The sequence below is a fragment of the Balaenoptera borealis genome (assembly GCF_965194805.1).
Source record: "Balaenoptera borealis genome assembly, chromosome: 4".
NCBI classification, from domain to species: domain Eukaryota; kingdom Metazoa; phylum Chordata; class Mammalia; order Artiodactyla; family Balaenopteridae; genus Balaenoptera; species Balaenoptera borealis.
The window spans coordinates 100,952,053-100,977,063 of record NC_138861.1 but is presented as its reverse complement, the minus strand read 5'-3'; the positions used below and the strand labels follow the sequence as shown (position 1 = coordinate 100,977,063).

Below are 25,011 nucleotides of genomic sequence, written 5' to 3'. Positions count from 1 at the left end.
CGTTGACAGTCCTTGGTGTCCCTTGGCTTGTAGATGCATCTCCCCATCTCTGCATTTGTCTCCATATGGCATTAGGAGGCTGGGGACAGGGAGGAGATCTCACAGTTTCTCTTTTGACTATGCTAACAAAGGTTTGACTATTCGATTCCAAGGAGTGATGCCAGTTACTACAGGAGAGCAGAGAAGGAAGAGGCAGATCATAGCCGGAGAGGTTTCATGGAAAAGTGCCTCGAGGATGGGTAGAGTTTTGGCAGCATTAAATTCCAGGCTTCTCTGGGACTCCCTTGTCATTTGGATAAGTAAACGGATAAGCAAATGTATTATAACCACAGAGAAGCATTTATATTGAACAGTTTTTCCTTTCACAGAGGGGAAGATTGCCAAGGAATTATTACACTTGTTATTCCAACAAATAAGTTGAGCCATTTCCAGATGGAGCTGACATCTGCCCAGGAGGGAACACTGACTTATAAATATCCCTTGCTTCCCAGTGACAGCATCTCTCCTACAGTCTGGGTTAAGCGAGTAGGTCTCAACTGCTATTGGTTTAGTCTCGCCCATGTCAAGGAATATGAAATGAAGATAATGGGGATAACAAAATCACTGGATTGGGAAAGACTCCCAGCTCTAACATGGCATAGATATGATGTAAGGGATTGGCTAAAAATTCTAGTCTGATCATGCCCCTTCCTTGATTAAAGACTTAATTGCTTCCCATTGCTTTTAGAGAAAACCCCCCAATCCTAAACTTTGCTTAGAAGAGCTTGCATGTTCTGGCCCTGCTAATTCTCTCTCTTCTGTGAATTCCAGCCTCACTGGCCTTCCTTTATTCCCTCCTCCCGTCCACACATAGCTTACTCCCTTTTGCATCAGGGACTTTGAATGCACCATAAGGGCCTCCCCTGTAAATTTGAGTTTTCTTACCCTCCCCCTACTCCAACTTATGAATTCCACTTAGCCTCCAGATGACTGAAGTACCTATGTTTTTAGGGTGCCTCAGAAACCTGTTTCATCCTCATTTGACATTCCACACTCGTCTGCTGCTTCTTTTTGTAATATCTTTCAAAGAAGTAGGTAGGTTTTAACAAAACAACTCATTTGTAACGCAGGCAAATTTAGGATATTCCCTGCATCACCACTAGGGGGAGGGCTGCACTGCCCAAGTTTTCTGCTTCAGAACTTTGGTTATAGGTTATTTGATGGAATAAAGTACAAAAGAGAAAGTTCAGGGCAGATGCCCAGCTGCAGTGGAGAAGTGGGGGAGTGAAGGCAGTGTTGGTACTGGAGGATAACAAAACAGGACAACACAAGACAAAAATCAGAGAGGAATGGTTGGCGATTACTGGTGTTGAAGGGATGCGGCACCAGGCGTTAAGGATGTAATACTGACGGCATTTGAGAGGAAAAGACATCTTTGCAGAGGACACTGCTAGGGTATTTGGTGCTTGGGGGCTCTTTGCTTACTATTTCCTGTTGCCACCACTATGCAAAAACGAGATAACCAAGCAGAAGGGCTAAAATGGGGATCTTACAAAACTCTTGCTAGGTAATCTGCAGATTTGAATTTTGTTGCACACAACAGGTCCAGAAGGTGGGGTTAAAAGCTTGGGCTGTGGTTCTGGAATCTCTGACTCTGAGTCCCAGGTCTGTCATCTACTTGTTGGGCTACCCTGGACAAGTGACATTACTTCTCTGGGCCTTGGTTTCCTCATCTGCAAGTTGGGAATAATGTGAGTCCTAGGAGGGTTATTGTGAGAATGATTAACAATTAAAAACAACATCCTGCTTATTATGTGTCAGGTGTTATTCTAAGTCTTTTATGTCTGAATCCTTTGGTTCTCAGGGCAACCTATGACAAAGGTATTGTTGTTATTATGATTATTATTATCCTAATTTTACAGCTGAGGAGTCTGAGGCATAGAGGAGTTTAGAAATTTGCCTGAAGTCGCTCAGTCAGAAGTGGCAGAGTCAGGATTTGAACCCACCAGGTGCTTGGAACAATGCCTGGCTTACATGAGGTGCTCAGAAAGGGTGCGATGTTCTGCTATTTCCTGGGAAGCCCCTGCCTGGCTCTATTTGGGTTCAGGAGCTAGACATCTAGTTTTCATAATTTGATTTTGTGTGGAAGGGGAGGTCCGGCGGGAGTGAAGGGAGGCCGGGGAAAACCTCAGATGCCTGGGAGGTTCAGCTTCTTGGACTACTTTCTGTCGACTTTGAGAGGATTCTAGGTGCCGGGGTCCCAGCAGCACTTGCATGGATAGCCTGGGTGGGTGATCCTTCTCTTCGTTTCCGTGTGAAACGTGGCTTGGTGCCTCTACCTCTGCGAGTCCTGAGAGGGTGGCAGTGCTGTTTTGGGACCCCTCAGCTCACAATGTGGGGAGGAGGGACATTCTGACTCTGACCCCCAGGTGGACATCTTTGATCCCACTGAGGACCCTGGATGAAGTGAAAATGGGAGAAGCTTCTAGAAGAATAGGGTGTCAACTGATGGGCTGGAGTGGAGCAAGAAAATGCTTCAGAGGGTACGTTACACACCCGGGAGACCTCAAGAAATAACCAAGAGAGAATTTAGAGGAGGGAAATTGAAATACCTTTTGCATGCACGTCAGGTCATCAGGCATCCAAGAACGATTACTCTCAAAGGGAACATATTCACACTTAGTCTGTTATGTTTGGGGTTATGGGAGAAACAGGGATCTCTTTCCTTTTAATTCTCTCTATATTATAGAAACAATAGAACAATTCTCTCTATATTATAGGAGGGATATGCCTGATGTATTGTATGGTATTTATTCCCTGGCACATCCACCCCACATCGCTCAGAAATCTGCATCTTTGCACTGGAGTTTGACTGACGTGAAAGGAAGAGGCTGTAGACGGCACCAAGTTCAATTTATGGTTCAGTCTTGAAGCAAAATGGTAGTCAACACAAGTTTTAAGAACATACTCTCTTAGGAAAGTACTTAATACACTTCTACAGAATTTGCTATGAATAGAGACCACAGTAATAAGTGCTGTTGAAACCCAATATTTTTATGTTATATAACTGAGTGCTGTGTCTATCACATAGGAGCTAGAAGTGCACGCTTGAAGCCTATATGTATCCACAGACTTGGTATGTGTTTAAGCTCCTAGAGGGCAGGATGGCCTCTACTTCTCTGGTTTTATATGATGCCCAGAGCTCTGCTGGGAGTAGATGGATACTCCATTGATGCTATTTAAAGCTACTGGTGCTGGTGATTTCTTTCTGTTCACTCACCAGAAAGCACAATTGGAAAATATATCTAACTCTCCTAAGAAATAATGACCCCATGAGATATGAAAGATTTAGATTCCCCTGCTAGAGATATGGATCAGAAGGACCCGTAACCAGCCTCAGAGATTAGAGGGATGTCAACGTGTACTGTGGTCGCTACAAATTAACATTATTTCCATCAAATTTATTACAGTCTGGTCAAGGTTAATAAACTTGTAGTTCATTTCTCATCAGCGTATTAAAGATGTAGAACAATAAACGATCATTTCTGCCACCTTCCTTAGAAGATATAATCACAATAACTGACTGTGGAAGGTGACAAGACATGGAGGTGGTAGGGGGGGACTGTATGAAACACAGAGGGAGTAAGCTACCGCAAGGATAAGTTTGTAAATATTCTCTCAGGTTGAGACAACTCTACTTGTGAAGGCGTTTTCAAATAATCACCCCTCCCCCCAGTGCTGCACAATGGCTCACTGTTACTGAGAGTAGATAAAACAGGAAGTGATGCTTCCAAGTTTGAAAAGATTTATTAGAGGTATACAGAGAAATGATTAGTAAAGTTGGATGAGAAATGCTTAGAGGGTTTCACTCAGCTTTGCATGTTTTCCCAGAGTTGTTTTTTTTTTTTTAACATCTTTATTGGAGTATAATTGCTTTACAATGGTGTGTTAGTTTCTGCTTTATAACAAAGTGAATCAGCTATACATATACACATATCCCCATATCTCCTCCAGAGTAGTTTTTAAAATGGTAAAACTCCAGTCCTAAGTATAACGATAATACCTAACATGTACTGAGGGTTTACATCTGTGAAAGGAGACAGGTGCAAATGAGACATTAGCCAAACTTGATACCTTTGTTGTTTTGATTTGTACACTAGGCAGGTGTGGATTTGCAGCTCTGAAACCAAGCGACCGGTTTTCCATTGGATGCTAGACGGTCAAGCATCGGGGAAAAGTCAGGTTGCTTGCTCTTTTCTGCACTGAAGTTTGGAGGCAAGGAAAGCTTGGCTATGGGACAGGATACAGTTTAAAACGGGGTCAAGAGATATAGATAAACAGTCATATAGATAATTATGTAGTAATATAGATAATATAGTAATAGAGCAATATAGGTAAAAAAGTAATAATGGGATTCAGCCACAAAAATTTTAATACTGCTTTGCTTTCCCTGAATTTTCTTTTCCCAAATGGAGCTTTGTATCTAACAGTACAATTTTAGCTATTTTTTAAAAGGTAAATAAGCTTGGAGATAGACTAGTATAATACAAAGAACACAGGATTAGCACTAGACCTTAATGACTAAATAGCTATGTGAAAAATAAAATCAAGTCAAACTCTTTCTGGGGTAGAATTGCCTTATTTGTAAAATAGAGAGATGATGATGATGGTGATGTAAAATGGAGAAACTAGATGACATCCAAGATGCTGATTAGTACTAAATTCTATGATTTATACTATGAGATCATATATATTCTTGACAGTTTGGAACCCAGCAGCAGTGCTATGTGACTGTTTTGCCAGGACATCTGACAGTCCTCAACTGCAACTCCAAGAGGCTGCATGAATCCACTGTTAATATGTTAGAGGAGCAGTAACCAGATCTTAATTTACAACTAAAAGTGCAAACCCAGCATCGCAGGCAGAGACAGTTTTGGCAGAGATGCTTGAAAAAGTTGAAAAACAGTTATTTGATGCACTGAACTACATGTTACTGGGAGAGAAAAAATTTGTATTTACAGGTAAACTGGCATCTTAAAAGTGGTTGGAGAGAAGAAAGAATAAAAGAAAATGAGACATAAAGGAAGGAAGAATAGGATGGGAAGGAGAAAGGAAAAGACAGGAAAGGGAAGAAGGCAGAAAGGAACAAAGTCGAGAAGGGAGAGAGGATGCTGGCAGACTCAGTGCTGTGGTAATTAAGAGAATGGCTTAAAACCAATGCATTGGACTCTCAGCTCTGTCTCCTACTAATTGTGTGACTTCGGGTGGTTACTTAGCCTCTCTGAACCTCAATTTCCTCATCCATAAAATGTGTCTAATAATGCTTGGTGTCTGCACTTTCCTTACCAGAGTGCACACTCCATCGTGATGCTGTAAGGTGACACAGATGAGGTGCTTTGCTCAGCACCTGGTCAAATCTCTACAAACATTGGCTGCTACTGTACTATTATTGTGGTGGTGGTGGTGAGGATTAAATGGTAAAATGTATCTGAATTCTTGAAAACAATGTCTGGCACCTGCTAAGCCGTAAATGGTAGAAAGAAAAAGGAATATAACTGTGTTTATGGAGACTATTGATAATGGTCTCTACTTGTTGAGAACTTCGTTGTCACCACCATGACATGGCAAGGCTGTGTCATCCCTTTCCTTTGGGCGTGAAAAAAATTGATGCTTGGAGATTACCTGACCCACAGCCATGATGCTGGGAGAGACACGTACTCAAAGATGTTCCAAGCCCTTTCTTCTACAGCATTGCCAGGCATCATCTTTGACTCTTTAATAGTTTATTCATTTATTGTTTACAATAACTCTGAGACATAAGCATTCTGCTTTTCATTTATAGAAAATCCCAGAAAGAGGATCTAAAGCCATAATTCTCAGATTCCAAAGCCTACTCACTTTCCATACTGAGAACATACAGATGCAGGGACTTCCCTGGTGGCGCAGTGGTTAAGAATCCACCTGCCGGTTCAGGCCCTGGTCCAGGAGGATCCCACATGCCACGGGGCAGCTGAGCCCGTGCGCCACAACTACTGAAGCCCACGTGCCTAGAGCCCATGCTCCGCAACAAAGAGAAGCCACTGCAATGAGAAGCCCGTGCACCGCAACGAAGAGTAGCCCCCGCTGGCCGCAACTAGAGAAAGCCCGCGCACAGCAACGAAAACCGAAAGCAGCCAAAAATAAATAAATAAATAAATAATAAATTTATTTAAAAAAAAGAACATACAGATGCGTATTTTATAAAATGTTGAGTGTATAGCCCTTTGCACACCACTATTGTCCAATGGAAATAGAATGAGCCCCCAAAACAGGACACAGATGTGATATAAAATTGTCTAGTAGTCACCTTAAAACAAGTTAAAAAGAGAGAGATGAAATTAATTTTAATATATTTTATTGAACTCAATATATCTGAAATATTTTTACATGTAATCATGTAATCAATATGGAGATGACTAATGAGGTGTTTGCATTCTGGTTTTCCCCCTTGTGCTTAGTCTTTGATATCTGTTATGTATTTTATAGTTACAGCACATCTCAGTGGCGGCTAGCCACATTTCAAATAGTAATTGAAATCCTCAAGTGGCTCGTGGCTACCACATTGGATAGGGTAGCTTTAGACAGCAGCTCTGTCAATTTGGATGATTCTCCAAGCTATGGAAGGGATTGAACTTGGTAGCCACAGCAAGATTGTCACAGTATAACTAACAAAAAGGAAAATGTGATCAAAGATTTTATGAATCAATCCTGTCAGTGAAATTTTGGACTACACTCGCTAAATAAAGAAAAGAAGAGTCTAACTTATTTTGCTCTTAAGAAAAAAAACGGATTTGTTCATTCAAAATAGGAACTCGGTTGCTTTTACTTTTTTAAAAGCAAATTTAAAAAAGGTAGTGAGGGGCTTCCCTGGTGGCGCAGTGGTTGAGAATCTGCCTGCCAATGCAGTGGACACGGGTTCGAGCCCTGGTCTGGGAAGATCCCACATGCCACAGAGCAGCTGGGCCCGTGAGCCACAATTACTAAGCCTGCGCGTCTGGAGCCTGTGCTCCGCAACAAGAGAGGCCACGATAGTGAGAGGCCCGCGCACTGCGATGAAGAGTGGCCCCCGTTTGCCACAACTAGAGAAAGCCCTCGCACAGAAACGAAGACCCAACACAGCCATAAATAAATAAATAAATAAATAAAAAATTAAAAAAAAAAAAGGTAGTGAGGATTTTATGTAGAACAGGAGGAAATACTTAGAATTCGTTTACCGGATATTTAGGCAATACGAAACAGGGAGATGGGAGAATGAAAACTGTGAGGATGCCATCAAAGTCTTTTATCAGCAAAGCTGTCACTTTATAGAGATGTAATCTGACAGGCCCTACGCTGAGTTTGCTTTGGTTGAAAGCATCCACTTGTAAGGTAATTTTATGAACTATACTCAGAAATTCATGGGAAAAGGCAAGAGACAATATCACATGCTTCTGCCTCTTTTATTTACTTATGTCACATGAACCAGACGTCAGAACTCTTCAATTTGGAGATTTTTAAGTCCCGATGAACTAGATAATAAAGTTGACAGGGTCAAGGAGTTTCAAGAAAATGCTAAACTTCTGGCATTCAGAAGCCACAGTTACATAATACTTCACTGGGGTATTTAATAGTTCCAGAGAGCTACAATGGTGTTCTCAGAGTTTTCTCTCCAAACCTAGACCATAATCAGCTCCATTTTTATGTCTATAGTTCACCCAACCAAAATACCTGTTTGTGCCTGGGTTGTATGTAATAATTTTAGGTGCATCCTCGTTTAAATGTTGTTTATTCTTTTCCTATCCCTTGCTTGATTTTTTTCATCTACACCATTGCTTTATCAAACTCTCCTTATTTTTATTATAATTCTAGAACAACTAGAAATACTAGTAATTAAATTGCTGAAATCTGCCTGGGTAGAGTAAGAACATTTCAATTCTATCAGGATGGGTGTTAATTATTTTAGGCAAGCTGTCATTTAGGCTTTCTAAAGTGGATTTTGTTCTTGCAGTCAAGAACATTGCTTAGCGCAGAATTAATTAATCATTATAAATATAAAACCTGCAGTATCAGCTCCTGTGTTCAGTAAGGTTTCAAGAGGCAAGGTTGAAAGAGTCAATAGTCTGCTGAAGGGAATCTTATCAGGCACACCCACCCCCAATCTGATAAAAGGACAATTAAACTATGTACTTCATTTTTATACAGGCTTTTACTTCAAGGATCATTCCAGAAACTGGAAATGTGCTTTTCTAACACAAATTTTTTTTTCTGAATATCTTCTTTTAAAAAATTTTTAAAAGCAAGATTGACAAGGCAGTGACTGAAAATTAGAATTTACTTTGGCTGAAGGAAGATTCCTCCCACTCCGCCTTCCACAAAAACCATTTTTGTAGCACTATGCTAAATTGAACACACATCTTCTGTGGGCTCTGAATTTTCTCAGATACTCAGTAGCTACTTAAATGTACTCTACGATGACCACAATAATTGTATTCCTCGCATTAAGGCTCACAGTCATCTGCTACAAGAGAAAAAGTTCACATTTCCATTGCCTTTCCCACTGGTTTTTAAAATAATGATTCTACAATATTGTGTCATATCTCTGCTTTAAAATGGAAGCAAAATTCAGCCCAGTTATACTGGAATACATTGACCAAAACAGGGAGATCATGCCTATATGGGTAAAGAAACCAATTGGTATAATAGTCTAGATAATGATGTTATTAACTAGCATTAATAAGCTCAATGATAGGCACTCTAAGTGCTTTAAATGTAATTGCCTTGTATAAGCACATTACATGTAATTGTCTCACTTAATTCTTACCACTCATAAGGAAAGGATGCCCTCAATATAGAAAAAAAATGGGCTCAATTTTTAAATGTAATTTTGCTAATACATCAAAATTTAAAAAGAATTTATTTAAAATTGTACATTGAGAATTAGTTCTTTCCAAGGCACTCTCTTAAGAACAAGGCATAGTGTACTGCCTCTCGACCTTGAATGTCTAGGCAAACTACCTGAGCATCTGGTCACACTGCTGATTCTGATTCAGCAGGTCTGAGTGGGTCCTGAGACTCTGCATTTCTAACAGATTCCCAGGCGATGCTAATGCTGCTGGTTTGAAGACCACCCTTTGGGAACAAGGACAGAGTCTATACTGGAAGTAATTTTGAAGTGATAAAGGCCAAAGGACTGTGTTATAGTTGTTCTAAGAAGCCAACTAGTAACTGCAGCTGAGAGAAGCGGGCTTAGCTTTGTCAGAAGAATAATATTTGAGTTGGATCTTGAATAAAGTAAGTAGAAGGGGGTGTTGCTTAGTATGTTCTTACTGGTGAATTAGTTGATAGAAAAGATGTAGATAGAATGTGTCTGGAATCATGATGGGATATACATAAGGCTTTTGGCTCTCAGAAGAGAACCAGTGGGAATCTATACATTTTATTGGTGTCCACACCTGCATTTGACATGCCCTTCCAATTGTTCCTTCTTCAGTAAAGGAAGCATCTACCTGCATCTGGGCAGGTGGTGACTGAAAAGTACAATGCTGTCTATGTGGTACCAAACCTTAATTATGCCAGCATCCCCCATTTTTTAGTTTATTTTAAAAGATATCATTTTATGATTTGTATCACTACAATTATGTTCCTAATGGGATTTTAATTGATTTTGAATCCAATTAAAGAAAATCTATTTTTAAAGCACATCTCAGCTGCTGCCACTCGGAAGTCATGCCAGGCTGGCACAGTGTAAGTCATCAGAGTGTAATTTGAATGCATTCAGTGTGATCGGCCAGGGAGATTTGTGAGTGACCTATATTTAATATTATTTAAAAAAGTGTCTTGATGCATTTTGTATTTCTCAAGACTTTGTGTATGTTAATGATATAAATAACTATTTTTACTAGAGAGAGTTCTATGGTCTTTTCAGTAAAATTTATTGGTTCAGGTTTTGGGAAAAGGACATTTTCTAGGATGCAGTGCCCCTTTGTCCATATAATGTGTCTGTAAATTATGATTTTTTTTCCCCAAAGTCACATCTATTCTGAGCTCCTACAGAGGCAGATCATTAAGTTTTTTCTCCCAGACTTGGTTTAGTTATATTGCTCACAAACCTAAACGTTTTAGCGGTTCCTCCTTGTCTATCGAGTAAACTCTGTAATCATGGATCTTAACAGTATGGTTTAAACTTAAACTGAAGTCAAACTCTAGTTCTTGCTGTCCCTTCCAGCCCACTACTGTTTACTCAGTGTTGTCACTTTTATTCTTCCTGCCTAGAATAAGCCCTTTAATAGTCTGACTTGAAGATATTTTGAAAGACCAGTCAGAGCCAACTTGAAGCCATGCGGTGATTGGGAACAAGGAAGCGGGTGGATTGGTGGCATGGAAAGAGCATGTAGCCCCTCCACAGTCCTTTCATTGGCCCTGTATACAGGTGGTTCAAAAGAAATGGAAAGTTCCAGAACTTCAGGCAGCAAACTTAACATCACTTCTTTATCCCCAAAAATATCAGTTAAAGGCTCAAACCTCATAGAAATAAAGCAAAAATAAACAAATGGGACCTAATCAAACTTATAAGCTTTTGCACAGCAAAGGAAACTATAAACGAAACAAAAAGACAACCTATGGGCTGGGAGAAAATATTTGCAAGTCATGAGGCTGACAAGGGCTTAATTTCCAAAATATACAAACAGCTCATACAACTCAATAATAACAAAACAAGCAACCCAATCAAAAAATGGGCAGAAAGACCTAAATAGACATTTCTCCAAAGAAGACATACAGATGGCCACTAGGCACATGAGAAAATGCTCAAAATCGCTAATTATTAGAGAAATGCAAATCAAAATTGCAATGAGGTACCACCTCACAACAGTCAGAATGGCTATCATTAAAAAGTCCACAGATAATAAATGCTGGAGAGGGTGTGGAGAAAAGGGAATCCTCCTACACGGTTGGCGGGAATGTAAATTGGTGCAGCCACTATGGAAAACAGTATGGGGGTTTCTAACAAAACTGAAAATAGAGTTGCCATATGACCCAGCAATCCCACTCCTGGGCATATATCTGGACATAACTATAATTTGAAAAGATACATGCACCCCTACATTCATAGCAGCGCTATTTACAGTAGCCAAGACATGGAAACAACCTATATGTCCATTGACAGATGAATGGATAAAGAAGATGTGGTACATGTATACAACGGAATACCACTCAGCCATAAAAAAAGAATGAAATAATGCCATTTGCAGCAACATGAATCGACTAGAGATTATCATACTAAGGGAAGTAAGTCAGAAAGAGAAAGACAAATACCATATGATATCCGTTATATGTGGAATCTAAAATATGACACAAATGAACTTATCTATGAAACAAAAACAGACTCACAGACATAGAGAACAGACTTGTGGTTGCCAAGGGGGATGGGAGCGTGAGGGAGGGATGGACTGGGAGTTTGGGTTTAGCAGATGCAAACTATTATATATAGAATGAATAAAGAAGAAGGTTCTACTGTATAGCACAGGGAACTATATTCAATATCCTGTAATAAACCCAAATGGAAAAGAATATAAAAAAGGAAAGTACTTAATATTACATATTTTTATCCTTAAAATAAGGCTTAAACCTCAAAGGCCAGTAGTTTGTAGCCCAGTGGCACTTTCTACCCTTTGCATCTTAAAGTAGGGGCCTCAAGTAATGTTTAAGAAACATAATAAAAGTGGCATTAGAAAAAAAAAAAAGAAAAGAAAACAGTGTTCAAAAAGGCAACATACAGCAGCTTTGCCCATTTTGAGAGGAGCCTTAACTGGAATGAAAAAGTCTCTTACAATGAATCCTTGCTTCAGCTGAGCCTGTTAGGCTAGGCATCCACGGAAGCCCACACAATTCCAAGTTTCCTAAGCCCTGTACAGCCCCAAGCAGCCAGACAACTATAATTCTCCTGGTCTACCTTGCCACCAATGAGGCTTAGTGTTTCCAGGAGCCTGGCTGTACTGAGAGAAAGTGATTTTCCGCTCGATTACCAAAGATGGGTTTTACGTATGAAGAGGCAAGCCTGTCTCTCAGAGGTCATCAAGGCTACAGCTTGTAGAGGAGGCAGGCTATCACATCCAGTTGTCTCTTAGTATCCCTGGGGGATTGGTTCCAGTTTCCCCTGCTGACCTCAAAATCCTGGGACATTCAAGCTCCTTCTATAAAATGGCATAGCATTTGCATATAACCTAGCACATCTTCGCATCTACTTTAAATCATCTCTAGATTACTTACAATACTTAATAAAATGTAAATGCTATGTAAATAGTTGCCAGCACATGGCAAAATCAAAGTTTGCTTTTTGGTTGTAGGGAAACGTGGAGAAGACTGGTTGAGTGGGAGGGGCTTGAGGTGGGGATGAGGATGGACGCTCTGAGTGTAGGCCACAAAAGAGACCACGGACCACAGTGGTGGTGTTAGTGCCATTTCAAAAGGATTCAGGTGTATCCAGCTACACCTCAGTGGATTCTGGGGCAGGACATCCCATGGCCTAGTGGAACAGTTGGACCACGTGAGAGTGTGTGGATGAAAACAGACCCAACAACTGCTCCTCTGGTAATACCATGAGGGTTGGACTTTCTAGGATTTTAGATCAAGTCCAAGGGGAAAAAGAAAGCAAAATGGTGGGCAGAGATCCTGAAAACAAAAGAAAACAACAAACAACAAAACAGACCATCCTTGAAGTTTGTTCAAACCAAAAGAGAGTGTTAAACTGGAAGAAATTGTTTCAATAAAAACTGATGGAACAACCTTGAAATGGTATGATTGAGTCTTTTGACACCAAAACAGTAGGAATTAGGGCTCATGAGCAAATTAAGTTGAGTTATAGATAGTTACATGCATCAAAGAGTGTACACCTCTATCCACCCTGTCCTATTTCTAATGTCTCCTTCTCCCTGATATCTTGTCCATTCCTTCAGTTGAATATTTTCTCTTACTCATAAAGAAGTTTCCAATATAACCTACTTTTTATTGTCTTGGTTCATAGAAATTGGTAACCCTAAAATCATAGATTCTCAGAATAAAAAATGGCCATCATTTAGAACTATTCTCCTTTCCACAAGATAATTCTTGAAGGAAGAAAAGTCTTTCATTTGTTCTTGTATAGCTCAAGGTACCAGTGTAGATCTTTGCTCATCCTCGGTATAATCAGTGTGTGTTCAGCTTGTGATACAAAGCCTTGTGATTTTCTCATCTGCAAAACCATGAGAGACAATGTCATCTTGAAAGTGGACAAGGTTGACTCTTCCTTCAACCTATCTTAATTCCTTTGGAAGGAATTGACTCTTTTTTTGTGATAGTAAGGACCAGAGAGAACAACAAGCAAAGTTTTAAAATTGTGTATCCTTGTTGTTGTTTTTGCTGTTGAAACTCACTGGGGCTGTGCTGAGCCTAGTCAACTGGGGATTGAATGAACTGACTTTTAAAGCTGACTTTGACCTTTCAGGCTTAACTGAGACAGTGATTAGATTATAAGGAAAAGGCTATTTTTATTTTTTGTTAGAGCTCACTTCAAATGAGTAGATCTGCAACATGCTGACTTTTTATCTATCAGTATTTGTCACAATATCTTTATTGTTGTTGCTTTTATTGTGTTCTCACCTAGAACTTTAGAACAGGACTTGAAAATGCAAAGGGCAGCTAAGTTCCACTGGAACAGAAAAAACTATATTTTATATTTGAGCCTTTAAATTGTTTTTGCTAGGTATAAAGGGCAATAAATTAGCTGCCCCAATTCTGTTTCTTTTCTCTCTCTCTCGCTCTCTTTCATCTTTTCTGTGAACTACCAATAAAGAGGGTCAATGATAGGACTCTGGAAGGACCAACATCTTGGTTGCATGTGGATTGTTCACAGAGTCCTAGAATCATTAATTCTCTCCCCCTTCCCACGCCCCCCCATCACGTTGTTCCACTTTGGTTCTAGACTTGTCAATTATAGAAGTTCTGACAATGGTTTTTATTCCAGAAACCTGGACACTGGCTTCAATCATGGAAGAGTTGTGTGTTTTATTGATAAACAGATTGAGATTAGTGGTGCTCTTGATCCACTGGAAAGGTTTCTATGAACAAAGGAGGAAAAAAAGTTGCATGAGATCATCACAAACCCAAAGGCCACAAATTTACCAAAGATAGCTTTTATCTGGAATGTCTTCTCTCAGGAATAAGTTGAACATGGGAAGAATGCAAAGACCTGGGAGACCAGATAAACCAAACTGAAGATATTTTAGATGAACGTAGAACCAGAACTCAGGCAAAGTTTTTAGCTCTGGAAACAGCAGAGAAACTGAGGTAGAACCAAAAAGTTAAAAAAAAAAATTAGAGGGAGCTGCTGAGAAGAGTTCTGTGATCACAGGGTACAGGAGAAAAGGGGGGATGTCACGGGGTCTAATTGCTCTTAAAAGTATTATTAGAAGAAGAACACAGAAGAGTTTGAGAATTCTGAATTCTAATTTGTCTTCCAGGTTGTATTTTTATCTAAGTAGGAGGATAGAACATATTGTATTTCATAGTTTGTTAACTTGATCTGTAACTTTTGAATGTTTAGACAATGGTATGAGGGCTTCCATTTGTATATATTCTTGCTCCGGGCCCCATAGTTATTAGGAGTGGACCTGCTGGAAAGCATAAAACATAGTAGTAACCATCTTACCACTAACATTCCTCCTTCACTTGGATGTCTTCACTTATTTGGATATTTCCTGCTTTACTAGGATTATACCCACTGCTAAAAAATGTAACTTTTCTTTGGGTACTGGGGATTGTCTTGTTCTCTAAATTGTGTGGACATGAGGGGTATTGTGATTATCTGTGTGTCCTATTGACTCTTCAGACTTTTGAGAGAAAAAAGCACACACACACAAAACTATATTGAACTAATTCTTTATATTGAACTAATTCATGGACGAATCACCTCCATTCCAGGTAGTACTATAGGACTCCTGGAGGAACACATCATGGAGAGATGTTCTGGTTGAGATGCAGCAGAAAGAGATAAATTTGGGGCCTTAATTTCAGATTTTTTGGACTGTAATATCATTGGACATTGACTTGAAAGGCAAGAACATTTAATCTTGAAGCCTTAATTTTTCTCTAGGAATGGAAAGATTTGTTTAAATCTGGAGCTCTTTTAGGTAGGTTGCTGATGTTGTATCATCTTAGTACCTTTATGTATTTATGTGATAACTTTGGGTTACGGTTTGAACTGTGTACTTCCAAAATATGTGTTGAAGTTCTCTCAGTACTCAGAATGTGAACTTATTTGGAAGAGTCATTGCAGATGTGATTAGTTGAGTTAAGAAGAGGACATCCTGCGGTAGGGTAGACACTTAATATGACTGGTGTCCTTATAACAAGAAGAAAGGGACTACATAAAAGAGATCACCATGTGAAGACACAAACACACAAATGGAGAAGACAGCCATTTAATGATGGGGAGAGAGATTGAAGTGGTGCATCTATAAGCCAAGGAACTTAAAGGATTGCCAGCAACACCAGAAGCTGGAAGAAGAATAAGGATTCCCTGTACAGGTTTCAGAGGGAGCATGGCTCTAACTGATTTCAGACTCCTATCCTTCAAAACTTCGAGAAAAGAAATTTCTGTTGTTTTAAGTCACCCAGTCTGTGGTAATTTGTTTTGGCAGCCTTAGGAAACTAATACACTTTGTATAGCTCTGGGAAGCCGTGTAGAATAATTTACTGGGCAAAATTCTGGATGATAAATAGACTAAGAAATGAATTTGCAACCGTGGGTGGGACTTGGCTTTGGTGTTTAATCAATTAAAAAAAAAATTTCAGAGCCTTCTCTAAGGAAAAACTCAGCTGTCCTCCTGCTCTTCCAAAGAAGCAGTGGTGAGGGGAACCATCTCATGAAAGTGGAGTAAGTTTGTTCCAAATAAAATGCTAATCTTCCACTCCTCCTTTATCTGCAGCCAGAAGGGTAGCTACATTCCGATTGACATTGTTGAAAGGTATTAGAAAGGGCCTCAATTCTCACTCCTTAAATTTCTGTGACTAGCAGGGTGAGGAATGCTGGTGGAGTGGGGTTCCACTACACTTACTGGAGGGAAAATTTTAGAAGGTATGCTTCTGATATTTCTCCATCACTCACTCCTTCCTCTCCTTTGGAGAAGTGTGACTCTTCTTACTGCTGAGATTGGAAAGAGGGTAAACACGCATAGGTGAATCCATTTCTGGTTTCTCCCTTTGGATCTGCCTGCCTACAGCACGGCTGTTTTCTGCCTTGGTTTTCCATATGACTAGTACATGTGAATCAGGGCTAAGCCTGGCTTCTAAAGGGTGGGCTGGAGTTCTGACTCTTCCTACTAATAAGAAAAAAGGCATGTGGTCCAAAGTTTCTGAGTAACAGTGTCTGATCTGCATGTCTACATTCTCCCTCAGGTGGGTCTTCCCAAGGTCCAGATTTGGGGGGTCAGTATTGGGAAGCCCTAATGTGGATGCCCATTTAAGCTGGCTTCTCTCTTCCACTTTTACCTGTAATAAAGGGGATACTTATTCTCCATCTACCTAACGTTTCTTCTCCTTTCTTAAGAAATGGATGTGGGAAATAGGTGTGATTATTTATGAACCCTAACACAAACACATATTAAAGAGTTTGTCCAGTAAAAAGTGTGATAAAATGCAAGGGAAATATTTATGTAATGAAAAGAGCATCAACCTTGGAGTCAGCCTTGAATTCAAACCTTGCCTCTTTGACTAACCATTTATCAACCCAATTATTCAACCTATCTGAGCCTCATCTGTGAAATATCACAAACAAACCTATCTTACAGGATTGTAAAGATTAAATGATGTAAAATGTATAACTTCATTATCTCTCAATATCACCAAGGCTGGCATGTAGTAGAACTCTACTTTGAATTATTTTCCTCATTTCTCTTCTCTTGAACAAGTAACATTTATTTATCTTCCACCCCCTCACATACACATCTTCTGTACATTCATAAGCCCATTTCACTTTATCATAATCACTTGACCTATTGTCGAGGGAGGACATGTTTGCTGGGAATACAAACGACCCAGGGCAGCATCTAGCATATACACATTCAATGAAAATTATGCTGTTTTTCTTTTTTTCTTACCAACACAGCCCCATTGAAACTCTGGGTTTTTTCCTTATAATATACCTGCATTTTAGAGTGTGATAAAAATGATTTAAAAGAAATTAATCTTAGTTACAAAATTATGGAATTTTATCATACGAGTGGAAAGAAACCTTTCTGTTACAAAAGTATATAGTTATATAAAATGCCACAGTGTTATTACCCTTGAAACTATTTTGTTGTGCTTGTTCCATATAATTTCCCTAAAAATTAACCAATGCTTGTGTTTATAGTGCTTTTATATTTTTCTTTCATTCCATAGAAGGATAAAGAAAAACAGAATTATTTTCCATTATCAGCAAAACCAGAAAAAATATGACCACAGTGGGTTATTATAAAACCACACAGAGGCACAGAAAAGCCTATTTAAATGTGCCTTTGCCATGGGTTCAGCCTATGTTGATTAATTATTTCATTCAATGTACATTTACTAAGCTGGAGTCTGCCAAGTCCCATAGGTACTGGGATCACCGACATGAATGAGATTTGCTCCCTGCCCTTCAAAGTCTCCTGATCAAAAAAGGCAAAATAAAGTGTAAGGTGGTGGCCACAGAAGACACATTACCTTGATATCAATTAGTGCTTAGTCAGAGAAGCAGAACTGGCAGGAGATACATATTAAAAGATTTATGGCAAAGAAATGGCTTATGCAGATGTGGGGACTGTCTAGGCAAGTCTCAAATGCATAGGATGGGCCATCAGGAAGGGCCTGCTGGAATCCATGGGATCAAGTGAAGCTGATGACACAAGTAGACTTGTACTTCATCAGGGAGGCCCCAGCTGCAATTAAGACCTTTCAATGGATTAAATCAGGTCCACCCAGATTATCTAAAACAAAGTCTCTTACTTGAAGTCAACTGATTATAGACTTTTACCCCGTCTACAAAATACTCTCAGAGCAACACCTAGATTAGTGTTTGATTGAATAACCCGGGGTTAGAGCCAGCCAAACTGACACATAAAATTGATTATCACAATCATCATTTGCAAAATCCTCATGAGTCAGAGATCTAATGTAAAGCTCTTCCAAAATCACAGTGACTGGTGAGCAAATATGAGAATCTGTTACCTAAAGTGCTAACAATTTTACCTCGAAATTATAATCACTAGTTTTACCTTGTTTTCAGAAGTTCAGGACTCTTGCTTGTATGTCTCTAGGGAGGAATTAGGTGGAGAAATTAGTTTTATATTACTCCCTTAATTCCATGTGTGTGTAGAGTGGGAGAAAAATACAAGCATATGGTATTAAAAAAGAAATATAAATGGCTATTTCTAATAAAACATACTATTTCGTTATTAGAGTCAATGAATGTTACAGGGTCTGCCTTTCCTAAAGTCGGTTCCCCAGAACACTAGTTTCTTTTTTTAAAATATTTTGAATTTTATTTATTTATTTTTTATACAGCAGATTCTTATGAGTTATCTATTTTATACATATTAGTGTATATATTTCAATCCCAGTCTCCCAATTCATCCCACCAGCATCACCACCATCCCTGCCCTTTTGCCCCCTTGGTATCCATATGTATGTTCTCTACATCTGTGTCTCTATTTCTGCCTTGCAAACCAGTTCATCTGTACCATTTTTCTAGATTCCACATATATGCGTTAACATACGATATTTGATTTTCTCTTTCTGACTTACTTCACTCTGTAAGACAGACTCAAGGTCCATCCACCTCATGACAAATAACTCAATTTCGTTTCTTTTTATGGCTGAGTAATATTCGATTGTATATATGTACCACAACTTCTTTATCCATTCCTCTGTTGATGGACATTTAGGTTGCTTCCATGTCCTGGCTATTGTAAATAGTGCTGCAATGAACATTGGGGAGCATGTGTTTTTTTGAATTTTGGTTTTCTCTGGATATATGCCCAGCAGTGGGATTGCCGAGTCATATGGTAGTTCCAGTTTTAGATTTTTAAGGAACCCCCATACTGTTCTCCATAGTGGCTGTATCAATTTACATTCCCACCAGCAATGCATTTGGGTTCCCTTTTCTCCACACCCTCTGCAGAATTTATTGTTTGCAGAGTTTTTGTTATTGGCCATTCTGACTGGTGTGCGGTAATACCTCATTGTAGTTTTGATTTGCATTTCTCTAATAATTAGTGATGTTGAGCAACTTTTCATGTGTTTGTTGGACATCTGTGTTTCTTCTTTACAGAAATGTCTATTTAGGTCTTCCGCACATTTTTGGATTGGTTTGCTTGTTTTTTTGATATTGAGCTGCATGAGCTGCTTGTATATTTTGGAGATTAATCCTTTGTCAGTTGCTTCCTTTGCAAATATCTTCTCCCATTCTGAGGGTTGTCTTTCCGTCTTGTTTATCATTTCCTTTGCTGTGCAAAAGCTTTTAAGCTTCATTAGGTCCCATTTGTTTATTTTTGTTTTTATTTCCATTCTTCAAGGAGATGGGTCAAAAAAGATCTTGCTGTAATTTATATCATAGAGTGTTCTGCCTATGTTTTCCTCTAAGAGTTTTATAGTGTCCAGTTTTACATTTAGGTCTTTAATCCATTTTGAGTTTATTTTTGTGTATGGTGTTAAGGAGTGTTCTAATTTCATTCTTTTACATGTGGTTGTCCAGTTTTCCCAGAACTACTTATTGAAGAGACAGTCTTTTCTCCATTGTATATCCTTGCCTCCTTTGTCATAGATTAGTTGACCATAGGTGCGTGGGTTTCTCTCTGGGCTTTCTATCCTGTTCTACTGATCTATATTTCTGTTTTTTGCCGGTACCATATTGTCTTGATTACTGTAGCTTTGTAGTATAGTCTGAAGTCAGGGAGTCTGATTCCTCCAGCTCTGTTTTTTTCCCCTCAAGATTGCTTTGGCTATTTGGGGTCTTTTGTGTATCCCTACAAATTTTAAGATTTTTTGTTCTAGTTCTGTAAAAAATGCCATTGGTAATTTGACAGGGATTGCATTGAATCGGTAGATTGTTTTGGGTAGTATAGTCATTTTCACAATGTTGATTCTTCCAATCAAGGAACATGATATATCTCTCCATCTGGTTGTGTCATCTTTGATTTCTTTCATCAGTGTCTTATAGTTTTCTGAGCACAGGTCTTTTACCTCCTTAAGTAGGTTTATTCCTAGATATTTTATTATTTTTGTTGCAGTGGTGAAAAGAATTGTTTCCTTAATTTCTCTTACAGATATTTCATCATTAGTTCATAGGAATGCAAGAGATTTCTGTGCATTAATTTTGTATACTGCTACTTTACCAAATTCATTGATTAGCTCTAGTAGTTTTCTGGTAGCATCTTTAGGATTTTCTATGTATAGTATCATGTCATCTGCAAACAGTGACAGCTTTGCTTCTTCTTTTCCAATATAGTTTCCTTTTATTTCTTTTTCTTTGATTGCTGTGGCTAAAACTTCCAAATCTATGTTGAATAATGATGGTGAGAGCGGACAACCTTGTCTTGTTCCTGATCTTAGAGGAAATGGTTTCAATTTTTCGCCATTGAGAACAATGTTGGCTGTGGGTTTGTCATATATGGCCTTTATTATGTTGGAGTAAGTTCCCTCTATGCCTGCTTTCTGGAAGTTTTTATCATAAATGGGTGTTGAGTTTTGTCAAAGGCATTTTCTGCATCTATTGAGACGATCATATGGTTTTTCTCCTTCAGTTTGTTAATATGGTTTATCACATTGATTGATTTGCGTATACTGAAGAATCCTTGCATTCCTGGGATAAACCCCACTTGATCATGGTGTATGATCCTTTTAATGTGCCGTTGGATTCTGTTTGCTAGTATTTTGTTCAGGAATTTTGCATCTATGTTCATCAGTGATATTGGCCTGTAGTTTTCTTTCTTTGTGACATCTTTTTCTGGTTTGGTATTAGGGTGATGGTGACCTTGTAGAATGAATTTGGGAGTGTTCCTTCCTCTGCTATATTTTGGAAGAGTTTGAGAAGGATAGGTGTTAGCTCGTCTCTAAATCTTTGATAGAATTCACCTGTGAAGCCATCTGGTCCTGGGCTTTTGTTTGTTGGAAGATTTTTAATCACAATCTCAATTTCAGTGCTTGTGATTGGTCTGTTTATATTTTCTATATCTTCCTGGTTCAGTCTTGGAAGTTGTGCTTTTCTAAGAATTTGTCCATTTCTTCCAGGTTGTCCATTTTATTGGCATAAAGTTGCTTGTAGTAATCTCTCATGATTCTTTGTATTTCTGCAGTGTTAGTTGTTGCTTCTCCTTTTTAATTTCTAATTCCATTGATTTGAGTCTTCTCCCTTTTTTTTCCTGGATGAGTCTGGCTAATGTTTTATAAACTTTGTTTATCTTCTCAAAGAACCAGCTTTTAGTTTTACTGATCTTTGCTCTCATTTCCTTAATTTCTTTTTCATTTATATCTGATCTGATCCTTTTGATTTCTTTCCTTCTGCTAACATTGGGGTTTTTCTGTTCTTCCTTTTCTAATTGCTTTAGGTGTAAAGTTAGGTTGTTTATTTGAGATATTTGTTGTTTCTTGAGGTAGGATTTTATTGCTATTATCTTCCCTCTTATAACTGCTTTTGCTGCATCCCTTTGGTTTTGGGTTGTTGTGTTTTCATTGTCATTTGTTTCTAGGTATTTTTAAATTTTCTTTTTGATTTCTTCAGTGATCCCTTTGTTATTTAGTAATGTATTGTTTAGCGTCCATGTGTTTGTATTTTTTACAGATATTTTTCGTGTAATTGATATCTACTCTCAGCGTTGTGGTTGGAAAAGGTACTTGATAGGATTTCAATTTTCTTAAATTTACCAAGGCTTGATTTGTCACCCAAGATATGATCTATCCTGGAGAATGTTCCATGAGCACTTAAGAAGAAAGTGCATTCTGTTGTATTTGGATGGAATGTTCTATAAATATCAATTAAGTCATCTTGTTTAATGTATCATTTAAAGCTTGTGTTTCCTTATTCGTTTTCATTTTGGATGATCTGCCCATTGGTTAAAGTAGGGTGTTAAAGTGCCCTACTATGATTGTGTTACAGTCGATTTTCCCTTTTATGCCTGTTAGCATATACCTTATGTATTGAGATGCTCCTATATTGGATGCATAAATATTTACAACTGTTATATCTTCTTCTTGGATTGATCCCTTGATCATTATGTAGTGTGCTTCTTTGTCTCTTGTAATAGTCTTTATTTTAAAGTATATTTTATCTAATATGAGTATTGCTACTCCAGCTTTCTTTTGATTTCCATTTGCATGGAATATCTTTTTCCATCCCCTCACTTTCAGTCTGTATGTGTCCCTAGGTCAGAAGTGGGTCTCTTGTAGACCGCATATATATGGGTCTTGTTTTTTTATCTATTCAGCTAGTCTATGTCTTTTGATTGGAGCATTTAATCCATTAACATTTAAAGTAGTTATCCATATGTATGTTCCTATTACCATTTTCTTAATTATTTTGGGTTTGTTATTGTAGGTCTTTTCCTTCTCTTGTATTTCCTGCCTAGAATAGTTCCTTTAGCATTTGTTGTAATGCTGTTTTGGTGGTGCTGAATTCTCTTAATTTTGCTTGTCTGTAAAGGTTTTAATTTCTCCTTCGAATCTGAATGAGAGCCTTGCTGGGTAGAGTAATCTTGGTTGTAGGTTTTTCCCTTTCATCACTTTAAATATGTCCTGCCACTCCCTTCTGGCTTGCAGAGTTTCTGATGAAAGCTTAGCTGTTAACCTTATATGGATTCCCTTGTATGTTATTTGTTTTTCCCTTGCTGCTTTTAATATTTTTTCTTTGTATTTAATTTTTGATAGTTTGATTAATATGTGTCTTGGTGTGTTTCTCCTTGGATTTATCCTGTATGGGACTCTCTACACTTTCTGGACTTGATTGACTATTTCCTTTCCCATATTATGGGAGTTTTCAACTATAATCTCTTCATATACTTTCTCAGTTCCTTTCTTTTTCTCCTCCTTTTCTGGGACCCTTAGTATTTGAATATTTGTGCATTTAATGTTGTCCCAGAGGTCACTAAAACTGTCCTCAATTCTTTTCATTCTTTTTTCTTTATTCTGCTCTGCAGTAGTTATTTCCACTATTTTATCTTCCAGGTCACTTATCCGTTCTTCTGCCTCAGTTATTCTGCTATTGATTCCTCCTAGAGAATTTTTAATTTCATTTATTGTGTTGTTCAACATTGCTTGTTTGCTCTTTATTTCTTCTAGGTCCTTGTTAAACATTTGTTGTATTTTCTCCATTCTATTTTCAGATTTTGGATCATCTTTACTATCATTACTCTGAATTCTTTTTCAGGTAGACTGCCTATTTCCTCTTCATTTGTTTTGTCTGGTGGGTTTTTACCTTGCTCCTTCATCTGCTGTGTGTTTCTCTGTCTTCTCATTTTACTGAAATTAGTGTTTTTGGGTTCTCCTTTTCACAGGCTGCAGGTGTGTAGTTCCCGTTGTTTTTAGTATCTGCTCCCAGTGGCTAAGGTTGGTTCAGTGAGTTGTGTAGGTTACCTTGTGGAGGGGAGGGGACTGGTGCCTGTGTTCTGGTGGATGAGGCTGGATCTTGTCTTTCTGGTGGGCAAGATCGTGTCGGGTTGTGTGTCTTGGGGTGTCTGTGCCCTTATTATGATTTTAGGCAGCCTCTCTGCTAATGGGTGGGTTTGTGTTCCTGTCTTGCTAATTGTTTGGCATAAGGTGTCCAGCACTGTAGCTTGCTGGTCGTTCAGTGTAGCTGGTTGTTAGTGTTGAGATGGTTATATCTGGGAAAGCTTTCGCCGTTTGATATTATGTGGAGCTGGGAGGTCTCTGGTGGACCAATGTCCTGAACTTGGCTCTCCCTCCTCAGAAGCACAGGCCTGACACCTGGCCAGAGCACCAAGACTCTGTCAGCCACAAGGCTGATAAGAAAAGGGAGAAAAAAAGAAAGAAAGAAAGAAAAATATATATAAATAAAATAAAGTTATTAAAATAAAAAATAAAAAACATTTTTTAAATAAATAATGAAACAAAAGAAAAAGAAAGAAGGAAGAGAGCAACCAAACCAAAGAACAAATCCATCAGTGATAACAAGCACTAAAAAATGTACTAAAAAAAAAAAAAAAAGAATAGACAGAACCCTAGGACAAATGGTAAAAGCAAATCTATATAGACGAAATCACACAAAGAAGCATACACATACACACTCACAAAAAGAGATAAAGGAAAAATGTATGTTATCTATATATAAAAATAAAAGGAAGAGAACAACCAAATCAATAAACAAATCTACCAATGATAATAAACTCTAAATACTAAACTAAGATAAACATAAAACCAGAACCAACCTCAACTAGAGACAATGAGAAGCCAGTGCACTGCAGCAAAGAGTAGACAAAGCCCGGGTGCAGCAACAGAGACCCAGTGCAGCCAAAAATAAAAAATAAATAAATTAAAAAAACAGAAAAACAAACAAAAAAAAAAACCCAGAATCAAATTAGATGCAGAAAGCAAACCACAAGTCTACAGTTGCTCCCAAAGTCGACTGCCTCAATTTTGGGATAATTCGTTTTCTATTCAGGTATTCCAGAGATGCAGGGTACATCAAGTTGGTTGTGGAGATTTAGTTTTCCACAACCTTAGAAGCTGCTGCTTCTGAGGCTGCTGGGAGAGATTTCCCTTTCTCTTCTTTGTTTGCACAGCTCCTGGGGTTCAGCTTGGATTTGGCCCTGCCTCTGCATGTAGGTCGCCTGAGGGCATCTGTTCTTAGCTCAGACAGGAGAGGGTTAAAGTAGCAGCTGATTAGGGGGCTCTGGCTCACTCAGGCCAGGGGGAAGGAAGGGGTACAAATGATGGGTGAGCCTGTGGTGGCAGAGGCCGGCATGATGTTACAACAGCCTGAGGCATGCTGTGTGTTCTCCCGGGGAAGTT

The 25,011-nt window shown here is 38.7% G+C and overlaps 1 long non-coding RNA gene across 1 annotated transcript in view; it reads left to right on the top strand.

Annotated features, from left to right (window-relative positions):
- Positions 1–24,087, top strand: part of LOC309627363 — a 37,633-nt gene extending 13,546 nt beyond the window's left edge. The window contains exon 2 of the long non-coding RNA XR_014243709.1: positions 5,822–24,087. This is a non-coding gene — a long non-coding RNA (uncharacterized lncRNA). The remainder of the gene's footprint in view (positions 1–5,821) is intronic.
- The last annotated feature ends 924 nt before the right edge of the window (positions 24,088–25,011 follow it).